Genomic DNA, 15,106 nt, shown 5'->3' with positions numbered 1-15,106 from the left:
GGTTTATTTCTCATTAAAGGAAAGGAATTTATCAGACCTCTAGATAAGTAGTTTCATATTTGGGAATGAAGTTTGCTTGGTTTTTCACAGCACATTACTACTGATTGATAATATATGTGAGTGGTAAGTGTATCTGAGATACCTTATAACATTCAGGATAAAGTCTTTAGATCAATACAATCAATACAGTTGAAATTCCCATAATGATAAATTATTGAAAAACCTTTGGTCTAGAACATCATGGAAGACCTTGTGGATATTCCAAGATTTCCCTTCTTGAAAGGAATTAAATTTGACTGAGAGAATAGTCAACTAGTATAAAGACCAGTTTAGAGCTTTGGCCCCAACCCACACCCCTCTTTTTTTTAAATGAGTCTGACTCTAACTCTTTGTTGCTGAAATCGACTTTAAGATTTTTTTTTTTCAGTACATAGAAGAAAACTTGATTACTTACTACCTGATCAAAGTAGTGTTGATGACCAAGACTTGCTATTGTTCCTATCTCTGTTCAAGCAAAAATTGTCATAAAACCAGAGAAATAATCTAACTGTCCTGCACATTGGTAAAATAAGTTGTGACTGGTCAGCTTCTCATTCTCAGATTCCTCCCAGAATGGATTCCCATCATCCTAGAAGTTTGGTGGTGAGAAGTTTCCCAATAATGTGTATAATCTTTTATAAAATTATTTTTAATCATCAAATCATAATTTTTCTAAAGGTTGCTAAACCTAACTTTTCTTTGGTGTCCTTAGTAGACTTAAAATGATGGCTGTTGGATAAAACAATAGAGAACTGAAACAAAGAGCTATTTCCCTTGGGTTCCCAAGCTAAACTATAATCTCTCCCATCACTCATGCACGCCTCTAAAGTGCCAAGATGGCATTCTATCCCCAGATTAAAAGTTTCTTGTCTGGATGACTTGCTGTGGTATCTGTTATTTAACCCATATTCATCTCATCATCACATTTTTGGATATTAATTCCAAAAATTTAGACAAAAAGTGTCTGTGTGAATCAGTTACTGGTGTGATAATAATCTTTTTCTCTTATTATTCTCTGAAAATGGGTTCAGATTTCTGGTAAATGGATTCTACTTGAGGGACTCTGACTTAAACTCTGACACTTATTTGGTTTAGTTAAATAAACTAGAAAGTGAGTTATGTTTTAAAACTAGCTTGTAACCCATACCTGTCTTGGCAGATAATATCTTCCTTGTATAGTCTATTTCAACTACGTCAGTTCAGTTCAGTTCAGTCACACAGTGATGTCTGACCCTTTGCAACCCCATGAACTGCAGCACGCCAGGCCTCCCTGTCCATCAACTCCCGGAGTCCACCCAAACCCATGTCCATTGAGTCGGTGATGCCATCCAACCATCTCATCCTCTGTCATCCCCTTCTCCTCCTGCCCTCAATTTTTCCCAGCATCAGGGTCTTTTCAAATGAGTCAGCTGTTCACATCAGGTGGCCAAAGTATTGGAGTTTCAGCTTCAACATCAGTCCTTCCAGTGAACACCCAGGACTGATCTCCTTTAGGATAGAATTTCAACTACTTAGCAGAAACAAAAAGTATGTGTTGGACTTAGAGGGACCTCTATTTGTTTTGTTTTAATAAAAATATGTTGGTCAGATGTTTAGTCAGGGAACGCCAAATAATAATAATAATAATAATATTGCTACTTCTCAGCTCTATTGAGTGCTTACTGTGTGCTAGGTGTCATGACAAACACATTTATGTTATATCTCATTTGTTCTTTACAGCAAGTGCCTCTTTTTCACAGAGGAGAAAACTGAAGTGTAAAGAGATTAAGGGATGCTCTTAGGGACAAACTGTGGTGAGGGATGGGACAGGACCAGAGCCTACATTCAGTCATTTGTAGTGCAGCTGACTTCTACTTTGCCATACCTGTTGTAGTGTTTGTTTGTTTGTTTTTTAAAGGTTATGATTATTGCAGGGATCACAGACTCAAATGAGTACAGGGCCAGGCAGGTAACAGAGATGTAGATGGAAGACAGTAAGGAGTGATGTTTAGGACTCATGAGTGCTTTTCTGAGCCAAAGACATTCAAACAATCAAATGTGGATTTGTTTGAAAGAAGGACAAAGGAATCTGTGGGCTCTTCACCTTCAGAAAGTCATCTCTCTTGGTGGCGGGGGAGCTCATTTATAGATTTTTCTCATATTAACCCGATAATCATCCCTGGTGGCTTAGTGGTAAAGAATCTGCCTGCAGTGGAGGAGACCTGGGTTCCATTCCTGGGTTGGGCAGATCCCCTGGAGAAGGAAATGGCAACCCACTCCAGTATTCTTGCCTGGAGAATTCCATAGACAGAGGAGCTTGGCAGCCTACAGTCCATGACATCACAGAGTTGAAAATGACTGAGCAACTAATACACATCTAACATAGAATGGTGTGTGTGTGTGTGCGTGCCTAAGGATGTGATATGCTGAGAAATACTTGGGCTTTGGAAGTTTTAGACAGTCCTGGTTTGAATATAGGAACTGCTCTGGATTTTGAACAAATTATTTAGCTTCTCTGAATCTTGTTTCCTTCATCAGTCGAAGATAATAATTACCTAGAGGAGTTATTGAAAGATTCAGGAATAATATACATAGAGTTCTCAGGATGGTGCCTGGAACATACTGAACACACAGTAAGCAGCAGCTGTTGTTTTTATTAATATATTTATTTTTATTGCTGGACTGTTAGTTCTTTGCAGGCAGCTCTTAAGTCATATACTGTATATCCCCATCACTTAGCACAAACCTGACACTGCACACTACCTTTGCCAATTTGGTCATGCGTAACTCTTAAATTCTTTTCAGTAAGTAATTATAGCCATCAAAATACTTGAGATGAACAAGAACGAGCTATTTACCTACAAGCTTTCTTCCTCGTTATAGTGAAAGTAAGCTCATATAAAATTTTACCACATATGAATATGTTTATGAAATAAACTTTTAAATGCATGGAATAATTCATTCATTCTGCAGACTTGGGGAAGGCTCATCTTTGTATCTTTTAGATACTAGAATATCACCTTCCTGGAAAGGTTCACTTGAGGCAGATAAGACAGTAATCCAAAGCAGGATCCATTTATCCTCACAATAGGCATCAGACAGCTAGAAATCTTCTGCTTCAAAGGCAAGACACAGGATCATTTAGGCTCAAGACTTTAGACCATATCCCTTCAGGGTCTTCCTGGATTCTTATATTCTGTTCATGCAAAGAAGAGTATGCTGCTGCTGCTGCTAGGTCACTTCAGTCGTGTCTGACTCTGTGCAACCCCATAGACGGCAGCCCACCAGGCTCCCCTGTCCCTGGGATTCTCCAGGCAAGAACACTGGAGTGGGTTGCCATTACCTTTCCTAATGCGTGAAAGTGAAAAGTGAAAGTGAAGTCACTCAGTCATGTCCGACTCTTTGTGACCCCACGGACTGCAGTCTCCCAGGCTCCTTCTATGGGATTTTCCAGGCAAGAGTACTGGAGTGGGTTGCCATTGCCTTCTCCGAAAGAAGAGTATGAGCGTAAAAATATTCAGCTAATTTACTTATCTTAAATACTATTCATCTTAAATAGTATTCAAAATACTATTCATACTATTTTGTCAATGTATCTAATTTAGCATTCATAATGCTGATTATCAAACCTTTGATTGCACTAATCAAAACTCATTCCTGACATTCATTTATGGTAATTAAAAAGTCTGCAGTGTTTCTAGAGACATCAGTAACTTAAATGTTTATGGTAGACCCCTCTGACTTGTGGGCTTTGCTTCTGATTGAGATGATTATTTTGAGTCCAAACCCAAACTCTTAAGCCACAGTTCTCAAATCAGGATGATTTTGCTACCAAAGAGACATTTGGCAATGTCTGGAGACATATTTGCTTGTTACAACTAGAGGAAGCGTGCTATTGACATCTAATGTGTAGAGTCCATGGATGCTACTAAATTTCTAGCAGTGTCCAGGGCAGCTCCCTGTATCAAAGAATCATCTGGCCCCAAATATCATTAATGAGGAGTTTGAGAAACTCTGCTCTAGAGTGTAGCTTAAGCTGATTCACATGCTCTCATCCCATGACCTTGTCTATGATGCTGTATTTTAAAGTTAAATTACAGACTTTGTAACACTCACCACATAAATTGAGCAGTGAAGACTTGAAAGAATTTAGTAATTCATTGTAATATAACATTAATACTAATGTGTAGAAGGCTTGAATTCAGAGCCTAGTTATTTATTGCCTGTGGTAGACCCAGTAAATAACAAAGCCTATAAAAACTTTTTTAAAATGGTAAGTTTTGTTTTTTTTCACCTATGTAGGGATAGACTTCCATTGCCAAGGTAGTATTCCTGTAAATTGCCATCTTAATGGACACTTGTGTGGCTGAGATCTTGGGCATTTAAATTTACTTAAGTACAACCAACATGCATTGAGGGCCTGCTATGAACCAGAGACACACCCTTGGGAAGGGTACAGCAAACCATAAAATAGTCTCTGATCTGAAGGAGTTTACAGAACAGTAGATGTCAGGCACAACATATCTTCAGCAAGGCCACCTGCAATTCTAATGTCCCTGTAGCCTGTGATTGTAGTCATGCCCACAGTCTACCTTAGTTTTACTTCATATGAAACCAGGCAGCTCCTTTCATTGCCTTTGGTCTTATTTCCATGTTGTCTGAGGCATCTAGACATCTGTATGTCTTGTCAAAGTACTACCAGATAGTAGTGGTATAACTGTATTTTATCTAAAAAAAAAAAAAAAGCAAAGTTAATTAAAATCCACAGGTTCAAGAGAAATAGACTCTTTGAAAAAGCAGATGTTTTAAAAGAAAGCTCAATAGCTTCACTTTATTGTGAACATATTATGTTCACTTCTGAATTTCTGGAACCAAGGAAATGATTGGTCGCATCATTGGCGCTGTTGGGGTCTCCAGTCTTTCCTTTTGCCTTTGGGTGGATCGTCAGCATGTCTTAATTGATCACACTTACTAATGTGGCTTAGCATTTCCTAAGGAATGCTCTTACAACACCTGCCAACTGCTCCTCTATCCACCATTTCCCCTCATTGGAGATGGTACTCGAGGCTGTGTGGGTGGCTACGTAACTACCGACATGTCTGCGTGTAAGAATGTGGCCTGGAACATTCTAAACTTAGCAACCATTCAGATCAGACCTTGTGGATGTTGTTTTTGGACAGTGATAACTGTGGCATTCTTCAGAGTTTGTAAAATGAGCTCTGACATTGCCAGCCATAGATTCCAGCTTTAACTGCGATCTGTTCAATGAGTGGTCTGGAGAGCATTCATTCTTTTTACAACTTGAGTTCATTAATTATTATTTTTCAAATTGAGGTTTCACTTGGCTCTAAGTAGATAATTTTATGGAAAAGGGTAAAAACTTGGTCACCTGGTGTGGAAGGAGGTGGTACAAACGGTAATCAAGTTTGAGATCAGTTGTAGTTTTAGCATTATATTAGCCAAGCATTAGAATTAGTTTCCCTTCAGCTGATTAAGTTACATGTCTATTTGCTGAATAAACTTTGCAGAAATAGCAAAATTTGTCTCTATGTCACTTATAAATGATTTATTGTCTTTTTTATTTAACATTTTTATGTATCGATGGTATGTATCTTAAAAGTCCCAGCCAAAGTCTATATTCTAGCACTGTCTACCTTTTATATTCTTCTAGGCAGATCATTAAAAAAGAAAAAAAAAAAATGGTGGGGGGAGGAGTGGTTCTACAGTACATAGTATAAAGAAATTTCTCAGGGATAATTTGCTTTTCTAAAACCAGTTTTATATGAATTCTCAAGGCATTTGCAAGTGTAGATTGGTGTCACGGAACATTATAATCCTAAACCAGAAAAACCATCATGGCTTCAAAGAGTCACAAAAATCATAGCTTTCTGTTCCAAAGCATAGGTGATATAGGCAATTAGCAGGCCTCTTTTTATTAAGATAAATAACTTGTGCAACTGAAGTTTTTGTACTGAATGGATACACTTTCTCCATTGTTTTAATAGCTACCCAAAATGGTAGCATGGTTATAAATGTATTCTAATCCTGGGCTTGGTTTAGAAGTTTCAGCTAAATGCATGTTATAGGGAAATCTTAGGTTTTTACTTCATGTGAGGTACAATAGAATGTAATCCAGTCCCCCATCCCATTTATACAAAATAACATAGTAGCAAAAGTAGCTAAGAACTAGATTCTTGCTATGCCTCTAAAGTAAAAACCCAGAGTTCTCTTTTATCTAGTTAAAAGTTTAAGCACATACACTTCTGTATGCTTGTCTAGCATTTAAATCATCTCTTCAGTTTGAACCTTATTTCATTGTTTTTGGTAAAAGAATAATTCTTTTTGTATACAAATTGGATCTTTTTAGCCAAAGTATAAGTTTAGACCTGGTACACTTTTTCTTCTTCCTTATTGCCTCTGCTATGTCAGAGTCCATAGCAGATGCCACCATGAATAACAGTTGAGTAGGAAGCATGCCCTATTTCTTGCCTGCTTCCAAGTCTTTCCTAGATTTAGAATGTCTTTCTAACCAAAGGGCAGCCATGTGATGAATAAATTCATTTCAGTAGTCATTAGAGCTGTCTGTAGCTTGGCGGTTAGGCAGCTGTGGCTAAGGTGAACTGGAGAGATTTTTTTTTTCAAGTAGATGACAGATATATTGAGGTAGGTCTGTTGTTTCCATGTGACATCACTTGAGTTCCATTCAAATTGGGAGCCTGACAGTGCCTGATTGAGTGTGTCTAGGATTTAAGAGTTAGTTTAGTATGGCTCCTAGTTGTGCTGGGTTTTTAGGTGGACTGATTTTGAGGTTCACAAGTTCAACCAGCATTTACGGGACACCCACTGTGTACTGAGTATTGGAAAATTGATGGCAAGTTGAAGATTTATCATTTGCTCTTTTTTATACTGGAATTTTCTGGGCCAAGTCTAAGTTTTGTTTTCTCTTTGCCTTCTCATAATGTAACTTCATAAACATTTTATTCACATCACCAAATTTTCTAGCATTTTCAGTAAGATACAAAGGAAAATCAAGCAATGTTTAGCTCTCTGATTAACAAGTCTCAGAGGATTTCTAGAGAACAAGTCATGTCAGGCAAAGTTGAGTGTCAGTGTGTGTGTATTTTAATAGAATTGCTCTGGAAATCAAAAAGGGAATCTAATACATGTAACTTACATAGCTTGTAGTAATATATTGAAACAGGGTCTCATGACATTTTGTTTTGAAACTTGATTAAACTTGGCCATAGAATGAGCACTGTCCCATTGAGTGACCACACGCAGCGGGCCAAGGGAACACTGCAGAGTGACCAGCTGTCCCCCACCACTTCAGGTGGCAGTGGTTGGGAGTGGGCCTCAAGTACCAGGAGAAAGTTCTTCCTTTCTCAATGTCATGGTTAATCTAACAGTAAAAGTAGAATTTACCAGGTGTTATTAAACTGAGAGAAGCCCTTAACGGTGTGAAATGTTAAGAAATAGTAACCAGGAATGTTATTTTAGGTGAGCAAACTAAGTCTGAGAGAGGTAACTAGCCTGAGGTTGTATAGCTAGTAAGTAAGCATTACCAGCATTCAGGCCTAGTTCTATTAGACTCCAAATTCATATGATTATCTGTCATCTAGAATACTGTTAAGTCCTAGTTGCATTAATATATCAAAATTGTTATATTAATATAACAATGTACCAAATATATTAATATATACCCTTTATATATTAAAATATATCCATTAATATATCAAAATTGTATCTTAAATAAATGCCTTTATTTTTGTTAATTTATGCCTTTTATGAATTATGCTTTCATAGTACTTTAATTCATTTTTAATAAGTTTATTGAGATATAGTTTACATGTATACAATTCGCCCAGTTAAAGTGGACAACTTAATGATTTTTAGCATATTCAAGGGGTTATACAGCTGTCACCACAGTCTATTTAGGACATTTTCATCCTCCCTAAAAGAAACCATGAGCAGTTACTTGCCATTTCCTCCTGTCCACCTCCTACCCCCCAGCCCTAAGCAATGTCCAACCTGCTGACTATGTTTATAGATTTGCCCATTCTGGACATTTCATATAAGTGGAATAATACAACATGAATAGTGTAAGATAATCACACACAGAAAAGACTGGCTTCTTTAACTCAGCATAATATTTTTAAGGTTTATTCATATAGTAGCATGTGTAAATACTCCTTTTCTTTTTATGCCTGAATAATAGTCCATTATACTGATATGCCACATTTAATTTATTTACTTATCAATTGATGGATATTTGGTTTGTTTCTTTCTTTGGGCTATTATAAATAATGCTTCTACAAATATTTGTGAACAAGTTTTTTTAGTGGACATATATTTTCAGTTCTCTCGGGCATAAACCTAGAAGTGGCATTACTAGGTCATAGAGTAACTCAGTGTTTAACTTTTGAGGAACTGCCAATTGTTTTCCAGGGTGACTGTATCATATTCCCACTAGTAAGATATGAGGGTTCCCGTTTCTCCACATCCTTGCCAATGCTCGGTATTGCTCATCTTTTTACTTCTCTCATTTAATTCTCATAATCCTATGAATTAGTCAAAGAAAAACATTCTTACTGATATTTTATAGATGTGTGTGTACTTTGCTCAGTCATGTCCAACTCTTTGCGATCCCATGGCCAGGCTCCTCTGTCCATATAATTTTCCAGTCAAGAATACTGGAGTGGGTTGCCATTTCCTACTCCATTTTATAGATAAAAGCTGCAAATCAACAACCATTCAATGAAAAGCTCAGAATGGGTACAAATAGAGGGGAAGAAGTGAATCGGTAAATGGGGCAGAAGCATGGATAGTTCAAAATAAATTATCCAAAAGTAATTTAAGAGTTTTTGCATCTGACACAGCTGTGATGGATGTGAGAGATCATATTTCCCACCCCTACATTTTGAAGGTGATGAAACTAGAGCCCCGGAAAGGGAAGTACATTGAACACTGACCTAAGCTATTTAGTAGGGAAGCCAGGACTAGAGGCTCTGTCTTCTTGGCTCCCAGGCCATTGCCTATTCCAGCACAGCCTATTGCATTCTGCCCTGGGGGATGTATAAACTCATCCATATCATAGGAAAAATCCGTTTTCCTACTCATTCATCCATGCTGACCTCTTATTAAAATAAGCCTATCTTAATTCGTATAGGTTATTGAAGGGCCAGTAAAGCTGAAACCTCCCATTGGGAAACTTCTGATAGAATTTGTTCCACATATTGCCTATGATGAAACTAATGTGCAGGCAGAAAGTTAATGCAGGCAATGTTACTTGGTGACGTTTCTTGGGTCAGATTGCTTGGGTGTGATTTCTGGCTCCCTCACTTAATAACTGCTTGACCCTTTCTGTGATTCTGTCTCCTTAGTTTTTTAAATGAGGATAGGTAGTGCTAGTGGTTAAAATCAAAACAAAGCAAAAAAACCTGCCTGCCAATCCAGCAGACTTAAGAGGGGCAAGTTCGATCCCTGAGTCAGGAAGATTCCCTGAAGGAGGGCATGGCAACCCACTCCAGTATTCTTGCCTGGAGAATCCTATGGACAGAGGAGACTGGCAGGCTACAAGTCCGTAGGGTCACACAGAGTCGGACAAGACTGCAGCGACTTAGCACACACACACGCAGTATTAGTGTCTACCTTACAGAATCGTTCTGAGAGTGAAATGAGAGAATCCCTGTAAAGAGATTTAGCATAGTGCCTGGCTCCTGAAGACCCTCAATCAATGATGACAATTATTATTACATACCATCAACTTGCTCAGATCACTGAAAGTATTGTACTATATGATTTTTAGAAAATCAATCCATCATTCCTTTTTAAAAATAACTTCCCTAAAGGAACAGGCCTAGGAAATAGCTGTTTTCTAAAGTCTTCATAATTTGAGCTATATGGAATATGATTAAATTCCCTTGGTTAAGAGAAAAAAACATCCTTTACACTGTGTGAATTGATTTCCTTTGTACTGTAATTTTGGGCAGAAAGCAACCTGGAAATTTCAACCTATGTTAAAAGCCCCAGTAAAGGGAAATCCTAACTAAAGTACATGTGTGTATGCCAGGTCACTTCAATTGTGGCTGACTCTGTGCAATCCTATGGACTATAGCCTGCCAGGCTCCTCTGTCCATGGGATTCTCCAGGCAAGAATACTGGAGTGCATTGCCATGCCCTCCTCCAGGGCATCTTCCTGACCCAGGGATTAAATCTGTGTCTCTGCACTGGCAAGTGAATTCTTTACCACTAATGCTACCTGGGAAGCCCACATATACTGTTACTGCTGCAATGTATTAGTCGTGTTTTTCCTCATGTCTTTATTTGATTATTGGGATAAGAACCCACTGGATTATTTTGTGGAGTCAACTGTATACACTTGTGTACCAGGGCAGAAAAAAGGTCATCCAACCGGGGGTATCCAAAGATAGGATTAATATCCCTGCCTTTCCCGTCCTGGTTCATGACCACAGGCAGTGTGCTCCTCTCAGTATTAAGTTCATCAGAGCTCTAAGCTTCTGTTTCCTCATCTGGGATAGGATCGATGATTTTGGTCTCAGAGGGTAATTATGAGGACCAAATGATAACCTGAGTATAACCGCACTAGCCCGGTGCCTGACCCACAGTTGAGGTTCAGTAAATGACAGCTAAACAGCAGTGTAATGGGGTTCTACATGCCACACATGAGATTTGGAGGCAGATTTGATGGTAAGTTTAGGTGGAGAAATTGGACAAGTCTGTGTTCACATAGTATGATTCATGTCTACTCTGCTGTTGCTGCTGCTGCTTTCCTGTAACCAATTTTAGAGCCTATCTTGGCAGCTAAAAGTATTTGGGATTAATTTCACACTCACTTTATGAGTTGAGCGTTTTCCTGCAAGCAGCTCCCTGGACCTCTGCCTCATTACTTTGGCATCAACTGATATGGCAGTTGGACAGAGATGTCCTTTGGGGTCTCCATTTTATTTGGAATCCGTCAATTTGAAAAAGCAAAACAAAGGCCATCAACACATTGTGCTTGAAATCATTAGCGTTCATTGTTTCCTAAACCCCTTCCTTTCTGTAGTTCTGTCGAACACCAGGGAACACACATCTTGTACAGCCAGTGATGGGTCCTGAAAAATCACTCTCCCTCAAATGTAAGCCCCAGCAGCTGGTTGGCCTCATTTCTCAGTTCCAGGTGAGCTGTAAGATCCTCTAGGCCCTGGTCAGACAGATCTAAATCTTGGTGGGTCTAGTTTTTCCGTCCCCTTTTACTGCGTTAATTCTGCTAAATTCATTTGGCTCTCGTGGTGCACAGAGTAAACTTGGCTGTTATGTGTAAGACTAAATTGAGAACATGGAGATCTGTTTAGTATTTCATGCTGGCCAGCAGGTCAGGAAGATTTTCCTTGGGGGTAATTTACATAAGGAATTGTTTATCCCATTTCTTTCCAATTTCTGTGACCATTTGGGGATAGCGGACTCTTTCCACAATGGCACAGAAATATATCCAGTGAGACTGAAACGTAGAGAAATGATGCTTCTCTGGGATTGATGTATTTTGGGTCTTGCTCAGGAAAGATCCTGTGGCTTGGGCTGCTGTCTCACTGAGAAGTCATTCTTCCACCACAGCTGTGTTTAGCAAGTTGGGTGGGTCCACGAACTGACATGCTGTTACACTTAGTAAGAATTTTCCCTTGATAGTAAGGAACGTGCATAAAAGCCTCACTTAAGTCCCAGCAAATGCCCTAAATGTTTGCTACGATCCAGTGGCTACTTAGTGCACTGTCTCCGTGAGATAATGCCCACACTCAGAATACTTTGTGGCTTCCCAGTACCTGCACACTTTTCACCTTGACATTTTGCTTCCTCTGCGACGGTTGCCCAGATGATCTTTTTTGTCTCATCAAATGCTCTTCCCAAACTGGAATATTTGTTCCTTGCTAAACAAGCAGCCTCTACGTTTGTGTTTTAATGCATTTGCTCAGGTTGTTTCCTTTCCTTTTAAAGCCCCTTTATCCAGTATCTGTTCTTGAGGACAAATTTCAGGCACGTCTTCTCAGTGGCATGCCAGTAACTATTTAACAACTGGCTGTCTGCGAGGAGCAGGGTGGGTGGGAAGCCTAACTTTATAACATTTGTTGATTTGCATGTTGTAAATACTTCCACCAAGGCTGATTTCAAGCTTCTAGTGTGAGGTCACTGAATATGGAGTGGGGAAGAACTGGGCATTATTCCCCACCCCCCGCCCCCATTGCAGAGTGTTTCCAACATACAAATGCAAGTGACATAAATAATCTCAAGGGCCTAGATAATAGTAAAATAATTAGAAAGTAATGCATTTTGACTATTACTTTTGTTTTCCCGTAACTTGCCAAAGTTTCTATAATTTAATTTTTAGTAATGGCCATATTTAACACCTGGCTCACAAAATTCCTGAAAATTGAATAATCAGTCCTTTCTCCTGAACCTATAGGAGCTGGCTGAGCCCGTGGTGTCTGATTCTTCTTCTATCTTTTGCTTCCCAAGGCCCTCCACATTCACTGGTAGTTAGGCACTTCTCTGAACCTATAAGGTGCTTTGGATCTCATGCAGACTTTAGAGTCTCCAACTTTGAATGGAGGTCTCTCATTTACTATGTGATGGTCAAACTGGCTACTTAAATTGCACTTCTCAGTGCACAATGAAAATGCAGGGCCCTTGTTAAAAGGTAGAAGAAAGTGCTGTTAAGACAGCTACTAAGATATAAAGATCTTTCCTTTCTTCAGTGGTCTCTCACACCTTCTGGTGGTGTTTTGAGTTTCTATTTAATGTCATTCCAAGTAAGGAAAAATTAAAATTTTAAGTTGTTAGCATGAATTTTATGAGGAATCTTTATATTGTGTGATGGCAGTTTAAAATGCAAATATAAGAGCATTAAACTCTCTGAGTCAGTGAGCATATCTCCTCAGATCATGTGCATGCTCCATTATCCTCTGGACTTCACTTAAAAAGCACAGATTCAAAAATAAAATGGTTAAGAATTTTAAGACAGAGAATTTTAAGACAGAGACAGCAGGGACTTAAACCAAGCGTGGAGCCCTTTTAAGCACAGGCGCAGTAGACACACCCTTTGTACAGTATTGGGCACATTCCTTACATCTGCCGAGCTTCAGGGGCCTTATCCATAAAATGGAGATCTTGCCAACTAAGTCTCAGTGGAGATGTGAGGATTGAAGGCGCTGATACCTGTGTGGCACAGAGCAGGTTGCTTGGCATACAGCTCATGCCAAATTAATTGGAGGGATTGTTGTTAATGTAATAATCATAACATTAGTGGCATTCTCCTCCTTAATAGTCTACTGGGCCTTCCCTATGTTGTCAATGTTTGCCTCCTTGACCTGTTTTAATTTCCTTTCTCCATTACAAACTCTTTGAAGATGGAGTTCTATCTGTTGCCATTGAATTCCCTGTAGCACTTCCTGCAGATTCTTGCACATGCCTGGCACTCAGGAGGTGTTTATCACCTTGATCTTTGTGTGATTTGGACTTATTGACAGAAAGCATCTGTGTCATAATATTGATATGATGGCGCCCACAATGAAGCTTTATTAGTGCCATTCACAAGAAGAAAAAGAAATTAGACTCTGGCAGAAGTTCATTGTAATCATGGTGAAGGTGGGGGAAGCAGATGACTCCAGGTGTTTTGGTTTAAGGAAAGTGGCCTCTCCATCTCTTTGCAGGGACTTCTTGAAGTAATGGGGAAGGGATGAGTTCCAAGCCTCGTTTGAGTTAAAGAGGCTCCAGGGATATTAACTCTGGCCCACAGTAATTTGTCCCTTAGCTAGCTTCTTTTGCACTTACTTTCTGTTCTGCACAATTAGGACGTTATTGCCGGAATGCTTCTTTCCACTAATTGGTTGTGTATGTATGTTTTCTATCCAACAAATTATAAGATCCTCATGGGTTATAGCATATCATGTACTTTCAAAAGCCAATGAGAAGTAGCACAGTAGTAGGCACCCAGTAAGCAGTGTGCTTTATTGTTAATGCTGACCTTGGTCCAAACTCCCAGGGCTCCCTAGAGAGCTGAATGTGATGTGTGACTGCCTTTCATAACTCCTGCAAGCCCTCAACCAAGTGGCAAAGAATCCTGGTTTGTTTGGCTTTGTCAGGCAAGGGCCTTCGGGGTGCTTTGTCTTTCTCTAACCTACATCTCTTTTCCAGTACCTCAAAGATGCTCTAAGGACTGTTCCCCTCTAGCCTTTCTCCTACATGGAATTTGGGAGACCACACAGCTGCAGACTGTATTTGTCTGAATGATGATTTTTTAAAATAGGCCCTTTGGGCCAGTGTCAGTAAGCCATGAAATATCACGAAATGGGTCATCTCCATTAGACTTCTGAAACTCATCTGAGCTCTAGTCCCTTGAGCTGATGGGGACTTGTAGAAAGGAGCTTGCAATACCTTGGCTTTTGCTATTCCTGTTCTGGGGGCTGTCAGACGACTTGAGCCTCTGGGCCAGTCAGTTCATTACTTTTAATGAGCACAAAATTCACCAAGACATTAAAATAAAATAAAACACCAATGGGCAGTCTTCAGTGTTCTATCCAATTGTTACTTTAGTTCTTTTTTCCACAGGATTATTCAAGAGGATGAAAAAGAAAAAAAAAAACCAATTCTGTTCACTCCTGCCAATTTTATCCTAAGTAGATTTGGCATTGTAAAGCTAATACACCCCGAACATTTTTTTTTTTTTACTTTCAGGTCCCTGTGGGCTGGTACCTGACATTTGTGTTAAAAATGACATTGCTTGACTGGTCAAATGTTTGAAAATTGTCTCCTTTTTAAATGTAATCAAGAAATATTGGCTATTCCAACACCATGTAACATATAAAAAATAATAGAGGAAGACAGTTACTTTCTGAAAAGGGTAAAATCAAGTTATTATTTTAAATCCCAAGGTAAATGCAGCTACTCTGATAAGAATTTTTTAAATCGATCAGTCTCAGTAGTCACTACTAGTAAACGCTGTAATAACTGTGTTAGAGGCTTCTTATATTATCATGTACTATTATCATACGCCATAGAAAGTGAATCAGTGTTGAGGTAGACACTGAACAATGTT

At 39.0% G+C, this 15,106-nt stretch overlaps 1 protein-coding gene across 5 annotated transcripts in view; it reads left to right on the top strand.

Moving 5' to 3' along the window:
• The window catches only part of BBS9 (Bardet-Biedl syndrome 9), a 438,091-nt gene that overhangs the window by 337,913 nt on the left and 85,072 nt on the right, over positions 1 to 15,106 (top strand). The window lies entirely within an intron of this gene.

This window comes from Dama dama, chromosome 18 (genome assembly GCF_033118175.1).
Source record: "Dama dama isolate Ldn47 chromosome 18, ASM3311817v1, whole genome shotgun sequence".
Lineage (NCBI taxonomy): Eukaryota > Metazoa > Chordata > Mammalia > Artiodactyla > Cervidae > Dama > Dama dama.
The sequence above is the reverse complement of the archived record's forward strand: the minus strand, read 5'-3'. Positions and strand labels throughout refer to the sequence as shown.